At 39.4% G+C, this 11,566-nt stretch overlaps 1 long non-coding RNA gene across 1 annotated transcript in view; it reads right to left on the bottom strand.

Annotated features, from left to right (window-relative positions):
• Nucleotides 1-227: 227 nt before the first annotated feature.
• Nucleotides 228-11,566, bottom strand: part of LOC140066057 (uncharacterized) — a 41,920-nt gene continuing 30,581 nt past the window's right edge. Inside the window, exons 3-4 of the long non-coding RNA XR_011848093.1 lie at nt 7,926-8,034; nt 228-484 (exon numbers count right to left, since the gene is read on the bottom strand). This is a non-coding gene — a long non-coding RNA (uncharacterized lncRNA). The remainder of the gene's footprint in view (nt 485-7,925; nt 8,035-11,566) is intronic.

Genomic DNA, 11,566 nt, shown 5'->3' with positions numbered 1-11,566 from the left:
CCTCAGAAGAGATGAAATTTAAGAATACAGACCATAGAACATATAATAAAACAAATCCTGAATAGTGATGAGAGGACACATAAAAATTCTCGGATGAACCTGAATTTTAAAAATCTGTATGAGATACTCAAACCACGGACCCCTACCAGTAACACCCGCGAGCGGTGCCAGTACCGACTGTTAAAATGCCACAACAGCTTTCTTTTCAGGTTAAAGCTCCTCTTGTGGAACGATTTCAGACCTTTCCTCCTTGCTGTAACTTCTCCTCCTTTCCTCCTGAATGAAGCGCTTCCTCCAGGCATTTCTGCTATGTAGTCAGGGTTCTGTAGATGTCACAGTGCAAGTGTGGCTGGGGCATCTGCCCAAGGTGGGGCATGATTTGCTGACTTGCCTGAGCCTGTTGTGGCACATTAACAAACTGCTCCATCATGTCAAGAAAGCTGAACTGGCTGCTGCTGCGGCTTCTAGTAGGAGGTGCATGACTCTGTGGGGAATAAAAATGGACCTCTTTATCAGCCAGCGGCCTCTGATTCACCAAACTGCAGAAAAGTTTGTACACAGTTTTTCCTGTTATAAAAAATAAATAAATTCTACAAATTTTCAAAGGAAATTAATCCTTTATGTAGATTAAACACCAACAGGAAGAAAGGGGGTGTGGTCAGTGGGCCGCTGATCACAAACCACCCAAAGAAACAACTCACATACTGAAATAGCCAGAAAAAAGAATTCTTTTGAGAGACAACCTTGTGGTTTAAAAATTCATTACATTTTATTATTGTACACATACCGTATATTCCGGCGTATAAGACGACCTGGTGTTTAAGACAACCCCCCTACTTTCCTGTTTAAAATATAGAGTTTAAGATATATTCGCCGTATAAGTTTACCCCTTTTAAACGCATACAAAACACCGGTAAAAATTAAAAAAAAAAACATTTGAATTTAACATGGTCCTTTTTTTAATGTAAATTCTTATGACATGCAGGTATACAGCAGGAAAACTGTCGCTCATAAACATAAGGCATACAACAACAACATTACTATTACAGCACAGCCCCCAGTAGTATACAGCACAGCCCCCAGTAGTATACAGCACTGCCCCCAGTAGTATACAGCACAGCCCCCAGTAGTATACAGCACTGCCCCAGTAGTATACAGCACAGCCCCCAGTAGTATACAGCACTGCCCCCAGTAGTATACAGCACAGCCCCCAGTAGTATACAGCACTGCCCCCAGTAGTATACAGCACAGCCCCCAGTAGTATACAGCACAGCCCCCAGTAGTATACAGCACTGCCCCCAGTAGTATACAGCACAGCCCCCAGTAGTATACAGCACTGCCCCCAGTAGTATACAGCACAGCCCCCAGTAGTATACAGCACAGCCCCCAGTAGTATACAGCACAGCCCCCAGTAGTATACAGCACTGCCCCCAGTAGTATACAGCACAGCCCCCAGTAGTATACGAGTATGGGTAGAGGAAAAGGTTGGCGCTACGGATGGGTGCGCTTGTAACCCAGAGAGTTTTTACCACAACACAAATTGGTGTATAGGCTAGGTAGGTATTTATTATAATAAATGGTTAAAAACTGGTCTCAAACATAGGTAAATTGGCAACGCGTTTCGGGGGGACCCTTCATCAGGCCAATACTATAAAACATGATAACAAACAAAACCACAAATAAATGTATAAAAATATAAATAAGTACAAATTGGTTCACCTATGATGTGTCTACTTATAAAAATATATATGCGAAAAAAGTGAGAAAATGAACATAAGTGGTAAAGAGATAAGCCCGTGCCTAGAGAATCTTGAATGGATGCCAATATAGTTATAGTTATAGTTGTAGTTATAACAGGTGGCAGAGGTGCATCAACAAGAGTACTGAGGCTATACGGGGTGAAGAATAAGGGCAGAGAATACTTACAAAATACAGCGTCCGGGGGGACCAGCAGGAGCTGTTAGTGTAGAGCGCGCTGCAGCGCCGACTGACTATAAGCAGTACGGACGCTGGTAAGCGCGCGAACGTCGGATCACGAGTGCGCATGCGCACTGTGTGTTCAGCGGCCACCGCGAGGTGGCGCGTGCGCAATGGTGGGGAGGATGGTTACCGAGGTGAATGTGTGAGTAGCGCTTAAGTGAAAAATGCTGCGCCGTATGAGCCTAATTAAAGTGATGCACTGTCAGAAAAGGATCAATGAGTATTATAACAACAAAAAGTACAAAATGGAATTATGGGAAATGTAATGGAAAATGGAAATGTCTAGTGCAATTAGGATGAGCAGCAAAGAATAGATATGATCAATGCATAAATAAATGAATATATAGATACAGATAGATGTGATGATGCACATGGAGACAGAAAGAAAAAGGCATACATGAGTATTGCACGGGATGTACAATGGTATATAATAAGTAAATAGTAAGTTAATAAATAGATATATAAATAAATAAATGTAATAATGCACATAAAGAAAAAAACATATGACAATACTGCACAGAATATATATAGCTAAATAGTAGGTAAATAGAATATGTACAAAAAAGATAAAATATATATATAAAAACATCAGTATACAAAGGATCAGTGTATATCCCACAATCCACTCCACAGAGATACAGTCTTCTCATCAAACGTGAGATGTATTGGATTTTTAAACTCCAAACTCTGACGCCAGCGGGCTTGAACGAATCACTTGAAAACATTTTCTAACTTCCCACCTTTTCCCCTCGATTTTTGTTATTAAGATTATCGTCTTACTCTAATCGATATATTTTTAGGCTTAGCCATTTTTATAAACCATTGTGGTATTTTATCCTAATACACTGATCCTTTGTATACTGATGTTTTTATATATATATTTTATCTTTTTTGTACATATTCTATTTACCTACTATTTAGCTATATATATTCTGTGCAGTATTGTCATATGTTTTTTTCTTTATGTGCATTATTACATTTATTTATTTATATATCTATTTATTAACTTACTATTTACTTATTATATACCATTGTACATCCCGTGCAATACTCATGTATGCCTTTTTCTTTCTGTCTCCATGTGCATCATCACATCTATCTGTATCTATATATTCATTTATTTATGCATTGATCATATCTATTCTTTGCTGCTCATCCTAATTGCACTAGACATTTCCATTTTCCATTACATTTCCCATAATTCCATTTTGTACTTTTTGTTGTTATAATACTCATTGATCCTTTTCTGACAGTGCATCACTTTAATTAGGCTCATACGGCGCAGCATTTTTCACTTAAGCGCTACTCACACATTCACCTCGGTAACCATCCTCCCCACCATTGCGCACGCGCCACCTCGCGGTGGCCGCTGAACACACAGTGCGCATGCGCACTCGTGATCCGACGTTCGCGCGCTTACCAGCGTCCGTACTGCTTATAGTCAGTCGGCGCTGCAGCGCGCTCTACACTAACAGCTCCTGCTGGTCCCCCCGGACGCTGTATTTTGTAAGTATTCTCTGCCCTTATTCTTCACCCCGTATAGCCTCAGTACTCTTGTTGATGCACCTCTGCCACCTGTTATAACTACAACTATAACTATAACTATATTGGCATCCATTCAAGATTCTCTAGGCACGGGCTTATCTCTTTACCACTTATGTTCATTTTCTCACTTTTTTCGCATATATATTTTTATAAGTAGACACATCATAGGTGAACCAATTTGTACTTATTTATATTTTTATACATTTATTTGTGGTTTTGTTTGTTATCATGTTTTATAGTATTGGCCTGATGAAGGGTCCCCCCGAAACACGTTGCCAATTTACCTATGTTTGAGACCAGTTTTTAACCATTTATTATAATAAATACCTACCTAGCCTATACACCAATTTGTGTTGTGGTAAAAACTCTCTGGGTTACAAGCGCACCCATCCGTAGCGCCAACCTTTTCCTCTACCCATACTCTTGTACTTACGGTTCCAACGGATACCGGTCTTGGAGCGCTTGGGAAGCTGCTGAGGTAACCTGAGAAGGATCCACCAACAAGGGTAACCTAGTTCCCTACACCTCTATATATGCTACTAGCCAAGTGGCTACCAGGTGAGCACCCTCTATCACTCACCTAAAAGAAACCGTTAAAAAACGTTATCACACGAGGCGCCGTCCTCTTCGGTTGTTTTCTTTGTCTTTTTCCTTCTCACCCAGTAGTATACAGCACTGCCCCCAGTAATATCCAGCCAGCCCAGCATTAATAGAAAATAATAAACTTATATACTCACCCTCCGGTGGCCCCGACCTGCAGCGCTGCTCCCCCGATGTCCGCGTGGGTCCTCTTCTGGCTTCGGCGCCCGTCTTCTGTCTTCACTAACTTCGTGCCGGGCGCCGCCATTGTTCTCCCCTGGACGGCGCCTAGTATGACGCGCCGCTGCTGACGTCATACTAGGCGCCGCCCCGGGGAAAAGCATGGCGGCGCCCAGCAGAAGAATGAAGACTGCGCGGAAGATGATCCGCGCGGACATCGGGGCCAACGGAGGGTGAGTATGCACCCCAATTTCTTTTTGAGGCTGCCAGCAGCCATCGCTGTGCAAACACCCGCGATCGGTGCTAGCACGTGAGCCCTCTCCATGCACCGGGACCCGCCGTATAAGACGATTACCGGCGTATAAGACGACCCCAGAGAAGACAGAAGATTTTTCTGTCTTCAAAAGTCGTCTTAGACGCCGGTATATACGGTATATTAAATGACAAACAGAAATAGGGCAACACACAGAAAGAATTGCACAAAACCCAGTAGTAAACTATGACATATAGCAGCAAGGGTTCCCTAACATGCCACGATAAGGCAGCTAGTAATAATACAAAAATGATTAATATAAATTACAAAGGTATATATTGCACTGAGTAAGGGGGAAACCCACATAGTATGCATATAGGTAAATGGATCACATACAGACCGTTGGCAGTGTGCAAAGACCCCGACACGTGTTTCGCCCGGAAACGGCTTCGTCTGGGGGAATCTACCTTTATGTAGATTGTTGTATCCAGCTTGACTGAAATACTGTAATAAAAAGATATTCTGCAACAATGCAGAAATGTGTGACTGTATTTTGTTGGACAATACATATAGGGTCTGGGAGTTTGATAGTAATGACGTTGTAGTAATATTTTTATGCCACTGGTAATAATAATCTAGGACATGATTAATAAAAAGGTGTATACTATGGTGCTAGTATTATAATAGTTCTCATATTGGCACTATTGGTACTAGTAGTGAGACAGCATTGTATTATTGAAATTAAACACATTTAATTTAATCAGTCATTTATATACATTTTTTCAATTGCATGTTATTAAAAATGTTCCTGTCTGGAGATTATTTCCCATAAATGTAGCCAAGTTGTTCCTTTAGAAACAATATAGTCATCTTTGGATACGACCACCTCCGCATTCCGGCAACAGTGTCTTCGCAGGTGCTATTGAGGCGCCCAACCACCTAGATTCGACATTCATTACCACAGGCTTGCTGTGGGACATGGAGTAACTCCCAGACATTTCATATGAATAAACAATTTGGTTCTTTGAGCAATTACTCCAGCAGCGGTGGTCGTATCCAAGAAAAGCTATCGCATTTCTAAGGGAAACATGGCTACTTTACTGGGAAATTGTCCTCTAATGTATATATCTTTTTTAACCCCTTAACGACTTGGCCTTTTTTAGTTTTTTCACTTCCATTTTTCACTCACCAACTTCAAAAATCTATAACTTTTTTATTTTTCCACATAAAGAGCTCTGTTATGGCTTATTTTCTGCGTAACAAATTGCACTTCATAGTGACGGTATTTAATATTCTATGGCGTGTACTGGGAAGCGGGAAAAAAATTCCAAATGCAGTGAAAATGGTGAAAAACCACATTTGTGACGTTTTCTTGTGGGCTTGGATTTTACAGCTTTCACTCTGCGTCCCAAATGACATGTCTACTTTATTCTTTGGGTCGGTATGATCACGTGGATACCAAATTTGTATAGGTTTTATAATGTTTTCATACATTTAAAAAAATTAAAACCTCCTGTACAAATTTTTTTTTTTATTTTGCCATCTTCTGGGGCCAATAACTTTTTCATACTCTGGTGTACGGAGCTGTGGATAGTGTCATTTTTTGCGAATTTTGATGCCGTTTTCATTACTATAATTTTTGGGACTGTGCGACCTTTTGATCACTTTTTATTAATTTTTTTATATTTTTCAAAATGGCAAAAAAATGCCATTTTCGACTTTGGACGCTATTTTCCGTTACGGGGTTAAACATAGTGAAAAAACATTATCATATTTTGATAGATCGGGCATTTTCGGACGCGGCGATACCTAATGTGTTTATGATTTTTACTGTTTATTTATTTTTATATCAGTTCTAGGGAAAGGGGGGTGATTTGAATTTTTAGGTTATTTTATTATATATATTTTTTTTTTAACTTTTTTTTTATTTTTACTTTTACTATTTTTCAGACTCCCTAGGGTACTCTAACCCTAGGTAGTCTGATCGATCCTATCATATACTGCCATACTACAGTATGGCAGTATATGTGGATTTTACTCCCCATGCATTACAATGTGCAATTAGCACATTGTAATGCATGGGTTAAAACGAAGTAGCCTCGGGTGTTCGGAACACCCGAGGTTACCATGGCGACGGATCGCTGCTCCCTGTGACGTCATCGGGGAGCAGCGATCCACGACAAGATGGCGGCGCCCATGCGGCGCCATCTCTTTGAAGCCGCCGGCAGCATTGCCGGCGGCGATCGCGGAGAAAACACCCGCGATCAGTGCTAGCACCGATCGCGGGTGTTACCGGTAAGCCTTTGCTGCAATATGCAGCAAAGACTTACCAGCTATGGAGAGGGCTCGGCCCGCGAGCCCTCTCCATGCACCGGGACCCGCGTCGGGAAGGGGTTAACAACATGACATCCAATTACATAAATTACAGAAAGAATGTGGCAGATAAATTAAATAAAATGTGAATGCCCAGATGAGAATACCCCTTTAAATGATGTATATGCAGCTTCTCCCATGGAGTCAGACCTTGTTTGCAATCTGACTCCAGGGAACTTAATGGAATTGTTTTTGAACTTAAAGGAATTGTTTTTCATGATAATTTTGATCACAATTTGCTCTTTCAAACAGCTTACAGCCTAGGAGTACTGCTGATGATCAGAGCTTATAGAATTGCAATCACAATCAACCTTTTATCTGTATAGTATGTGATGGAGTAAAAAAGCCTGTTAGTGACTGGAGAAATGTATGATCACAAATGAAAGAATCCATTTCTGGAGAATAGGGGATAATTACACCCGACAATGTTAGCAAACAGAGTAAGTGTAATTATATATATTGCACATCAGTTTCTGTAGTATAGTTGTCTCAAGTGCTGATGCGAAGGTGCCAATCACACAGAGTTTCCTCCTACAGATCAGATGAATGTATGACAGACAACAGAAGGAAAATGTTTTCAATGCTATTTACATAGTTACATTCATACTTACATAGTATATGTGATTGAAAAAAGACACATGTCCATCAAGTTCAACAAAAGAATGGAAGGGATTCGATGAGGAAGGGATGTAAGGGAAATAATTATTTTTTCCTGTAAAAATATTTATTTGTTTTTTCCAAAAAAATAAAAAGAAATACCTAGTCACGTACAAAATATCATACAATACAATGTTTTTATATGTAAATAAATGTTTACATTGTCCATAATAATAATACATGAAGGAAAACCCACCCAACCCCTCCCATTCAATGCGCCAGGAGCGGAAGGAAAAGAAAAAAAGAAATAGAGAGAGATAAAACAAAAAATGAAACATAAAAGAAACCATTAGGAACCCCAATCATGTTGACATGGTTATCAATTACCTTATATTTATCATAACCAGGCAACCCTTACCTTTTCCATTTTGTTTTTTAGTCCAATCTTACTCCCATATATTTCTGAATCTTTTCCATATATGTTCTCCATTGCTGTCCCTAGATGACCTGTTTTAACAATGATCAATCTAGCAGTAAAGAAACATTGCGAAAATAAGTACCACATCTTCATGAAAATATATGAGAGTCTAAAAGAAGATTAAGGACCATAAGTATTACGGAAAGATGTATCAAAAAGTTATTATATTCACAATTCATGACCTTCATTATTTAAACATGTCCAGCATATCAGAAGAAAAATTGTTTGTTGTATACATTTCCTACACTTAATCCTAAAAACTAATGAATACTAGTGCTAATAAAAATAAACAGAAAATAAGCAGTAATTGTGCTCTTCTCACTTCCTCTACTGGTGGTCCTAGGAACTAGATAGAGGTGCAGTGAGGTATGATTCTTACTGATTGGAATGGGTGCAAGGTCTAGCTGGCAGTCACACAATCCTGGCTTCACCATCTGCCATACTATATGGATGAGCAGTTTTTCAAACAAGTACACTAGTATGCTCCAGATTTCCTACTGTTGGCCTACAGGGACCTGATGAATGAGAGAATGAGAAGAGTAGAGAAGTGAAGAGGGTATCTTGTGTCTAGATCCCTGGTGCTACCTGTTGTAAAGGGTTTTTTTAAAATGTACCTAGTGCCCTATGCTTGAGGCCCTTTATGTACCTGAGTTGCAATCTTTTCCACAACTACTGCCTTGATAAAACAACAAGGTGGGCCTAAGTTTTGAGTAGGAATGACCTAAGCATTTTGAACCCCAGTTGTAGTTCTGATTATACAAGACACTGTTAGCTACAGACTACAGTCACAACCGAGGATGAGCATCCTCTCTGCATACCCCTATTACAACACAAGCACATCAAAAAATACTAGATGTGGAGGGACAGTGCAGGGGAGTTCACATTGAAACAAGTCTATGATCAAAAGAAAAAGTGTTTTTGTGATGCACACTATCCCCTATAGGAGCTGCCAAACAGTCACAGATGGATCCCACATCTAGCAATTAGTAAAAATAAAACAGTCTGACCGGAGCTCCTTGTGTGTCCTTTTATATATCCTTTGATAAATCGATGATTTCACTCCTTTCCCAACTATGTTCCAAATTCTTCAGTACACTTCCACACAAACGGTATTTGGATGGGAATAGATCGCTATTCAGACAGTTTTAAGCTGCGTTTTCTTGCATCCTGTAGCCAAATAGTGTACAGCTACTATAGAAGAGATTAAGCAGCAGATAGGGTAGTATGTTCAAATATATGGAGTTTATTTTATTAAAACATACTCACAAAATAGAATAAAAACATGCGCATATAAAATCCACCATGTGGACGCCAGACTCGCTAGTTCGCCCGACCCAGGGTTTCGCTACCACGGCTTCTTCCGGAGCGTTGCTGACTAGTAACCTCTCAATCTTTTTATACCTTACACATAGCACAATTACTGCCTTCCATTCTATTATAAAATAGATACATCAGACCATTTAGCAACTATTTAGTATACATACAATATTAATATATAAAAAATAACAAGAATGTTCTACCAGGAGAAAAATAAAATATCTGTTGTTACACAGCTTTATCCAATCTAGTATATCCCAAGACTTCACACCCTCTTCCCCATATTGTAGACACACCCCCCATGTAGGGGTTAAACATTGAACATGGGGGGTGTGTCTACAATATGGGGAAGAGGGTGTGAAGTCTTGGGATATACTAGATTGGATAAAGCTGTGTAACAACAGATATTTTATTTTTCTCCTGGTAGAACATTCTTGTTATTTTTTATTTATTAATATTGTATGTATACTAAATAGTTGCTAAATGGTCTGATGTATCTATTTTATAATAGAATGGAAGGCAGTAATTGTGCTATGTGTAAGGTATAAAAAGATTGAGAGGTTACTAGTCAGCAACGCCCCGGAAGAAGCCGTGGTAGCGAAACCCAGGGTCGGGCGAACTAGCGAGTCTGGCGTCCACATGGTGGATTTTATATGCGCATGTTTTTATTCTATTTTGTGAGTATGTTTTAATAAAATAAACTCCATATATTTGAACATACTACCCTATCTGCTGCTTAATCTCTTCTATAGTAGCTGTACACTATTTGGCTACAGGATGCAAGAAAACGCAGCTTAAAACTGTCTGAATAGCGATCTATTCCCATCCAAATACCGTTTGTGTGGAAGTGTACTGAAGAATTTGGAACATAGTTGGGAAAGGAGTGAAATCATCGATTTATCAAAGGATATATAAAAGGACACACAAGGAGCTCCGGTAAGTCTATGATCAGATGCTTTGGGCAATTGATGCCATTGGATAGTTCAATGAGGTACAGTTAGATGTAAGTCTTCTGCACCAGGACCAGCAAAATATTAAAGTTTTTAGCAAGCTGGAATGGGGAGAGAGATCATTTCCTGACAACTTTAACCAATGATGAATCAAAGAACTGCTCACTGATGCTGGATTCTCTGAAGCCTTTGTTGTTAAAAGGGCCCACATAGTTCCAGACCCTTCACTACATCTGGCAGACCTCTGCTAACTAAATTGCTGACACATAAGTGAATGGACAATATGCCCCATTTAGGAAGGTGTCAACAGCAAATCCAGAAAACACAAGGGCCTAAATTTTCCTGGACATCTTCATGGTGCAACGGAAGTGGAGAGAAAAGAAGAAAAGAAAAGAATGCTCCAAGAAAATGTGCCATATTACAAAGCTCTACTATATATTGTAGATAAGAACAAGGTGATATTAATTACCTCCCCAAGGCAAGTGGAAGAAAAGCTCATCACACAGTACATTTACCCAGCTAACTGAGCTAATGGCATCCTGGGAGGCTTGAAAACATGAGTTGCTGAGTTGTCAATTGTTATTTTTTGTTATTTCACATATTCTCCTATGTTAAATACAATTAGATTATATCACTCCAATTTAGGCTGTCACCGCATTTGTATTTTTCCTGCTTTCCAGAACAGGGCAGGGAATATTAGATACTAGCAAGTACAATGTGTTATGCAGAAAACAAGCTCTTACTCAGCTCTGGAAAAAGAAAAAAGTTAAAGATTTCTGAAGGTGGGAAGTGAAAAGTGGAAACAAAATAAAAAAAGGTTGTTAAAGGAGTTTTCCTTCCAAACACATTAATCAGCTAATTTGCTGATTGGTGGGGATCTCACAGATCACAAGAACGGGTGAGCTTGACTTTTCAGACCACCTTTTCACACATACAGGGGTTCATTTATAGATGCTTTTTTTCTCTATTTTTCTGTCATATTTGCAACTTTTTGATATGCATTGTTAATTTTGTGCAAAAATCTGTGACTTTTTTCCTTTCAAAGTTCCCTGTTAGTTTATCAATGTTCCATCGCATTTATCTTTGGGGTTCAGATGTTGCCACTTAAAAAAGGCCCAAATCAATGTACAACAGTTGAGAGAGGGAGGTGTCTATCGCACAGGAAGGACGAATTCATGTCTGTTGTACCTGAAATCAAAATATCACTCATACAGGTCCCCTAATTGGACAGTAAAATAGTAAGTTACACTTTCTAAAAAAAATATCATAAATAATAAAAATAAAAAACACCCCAAAAATGGATTCATTCCCCAT

This window comes from Engystomops pustulosus, chromosome 6 (assembly GCF_040894005.1).
Source record: "Engystomops pustulosus chromosome 6, aEngPut4.maternal, whole genome shotgun sequence".
Classification (NCBI taxonomy): Eukaryota; Metazoa; Chordata; class Amphibia; order Anura; family Leptodactylidae; genus Engystomops; species Engystomops pustulosus.
Note: the sequence above shows the minus strand (reverse complement) of the source record. Positions and strands in the feature narration are given on the sequence as shown.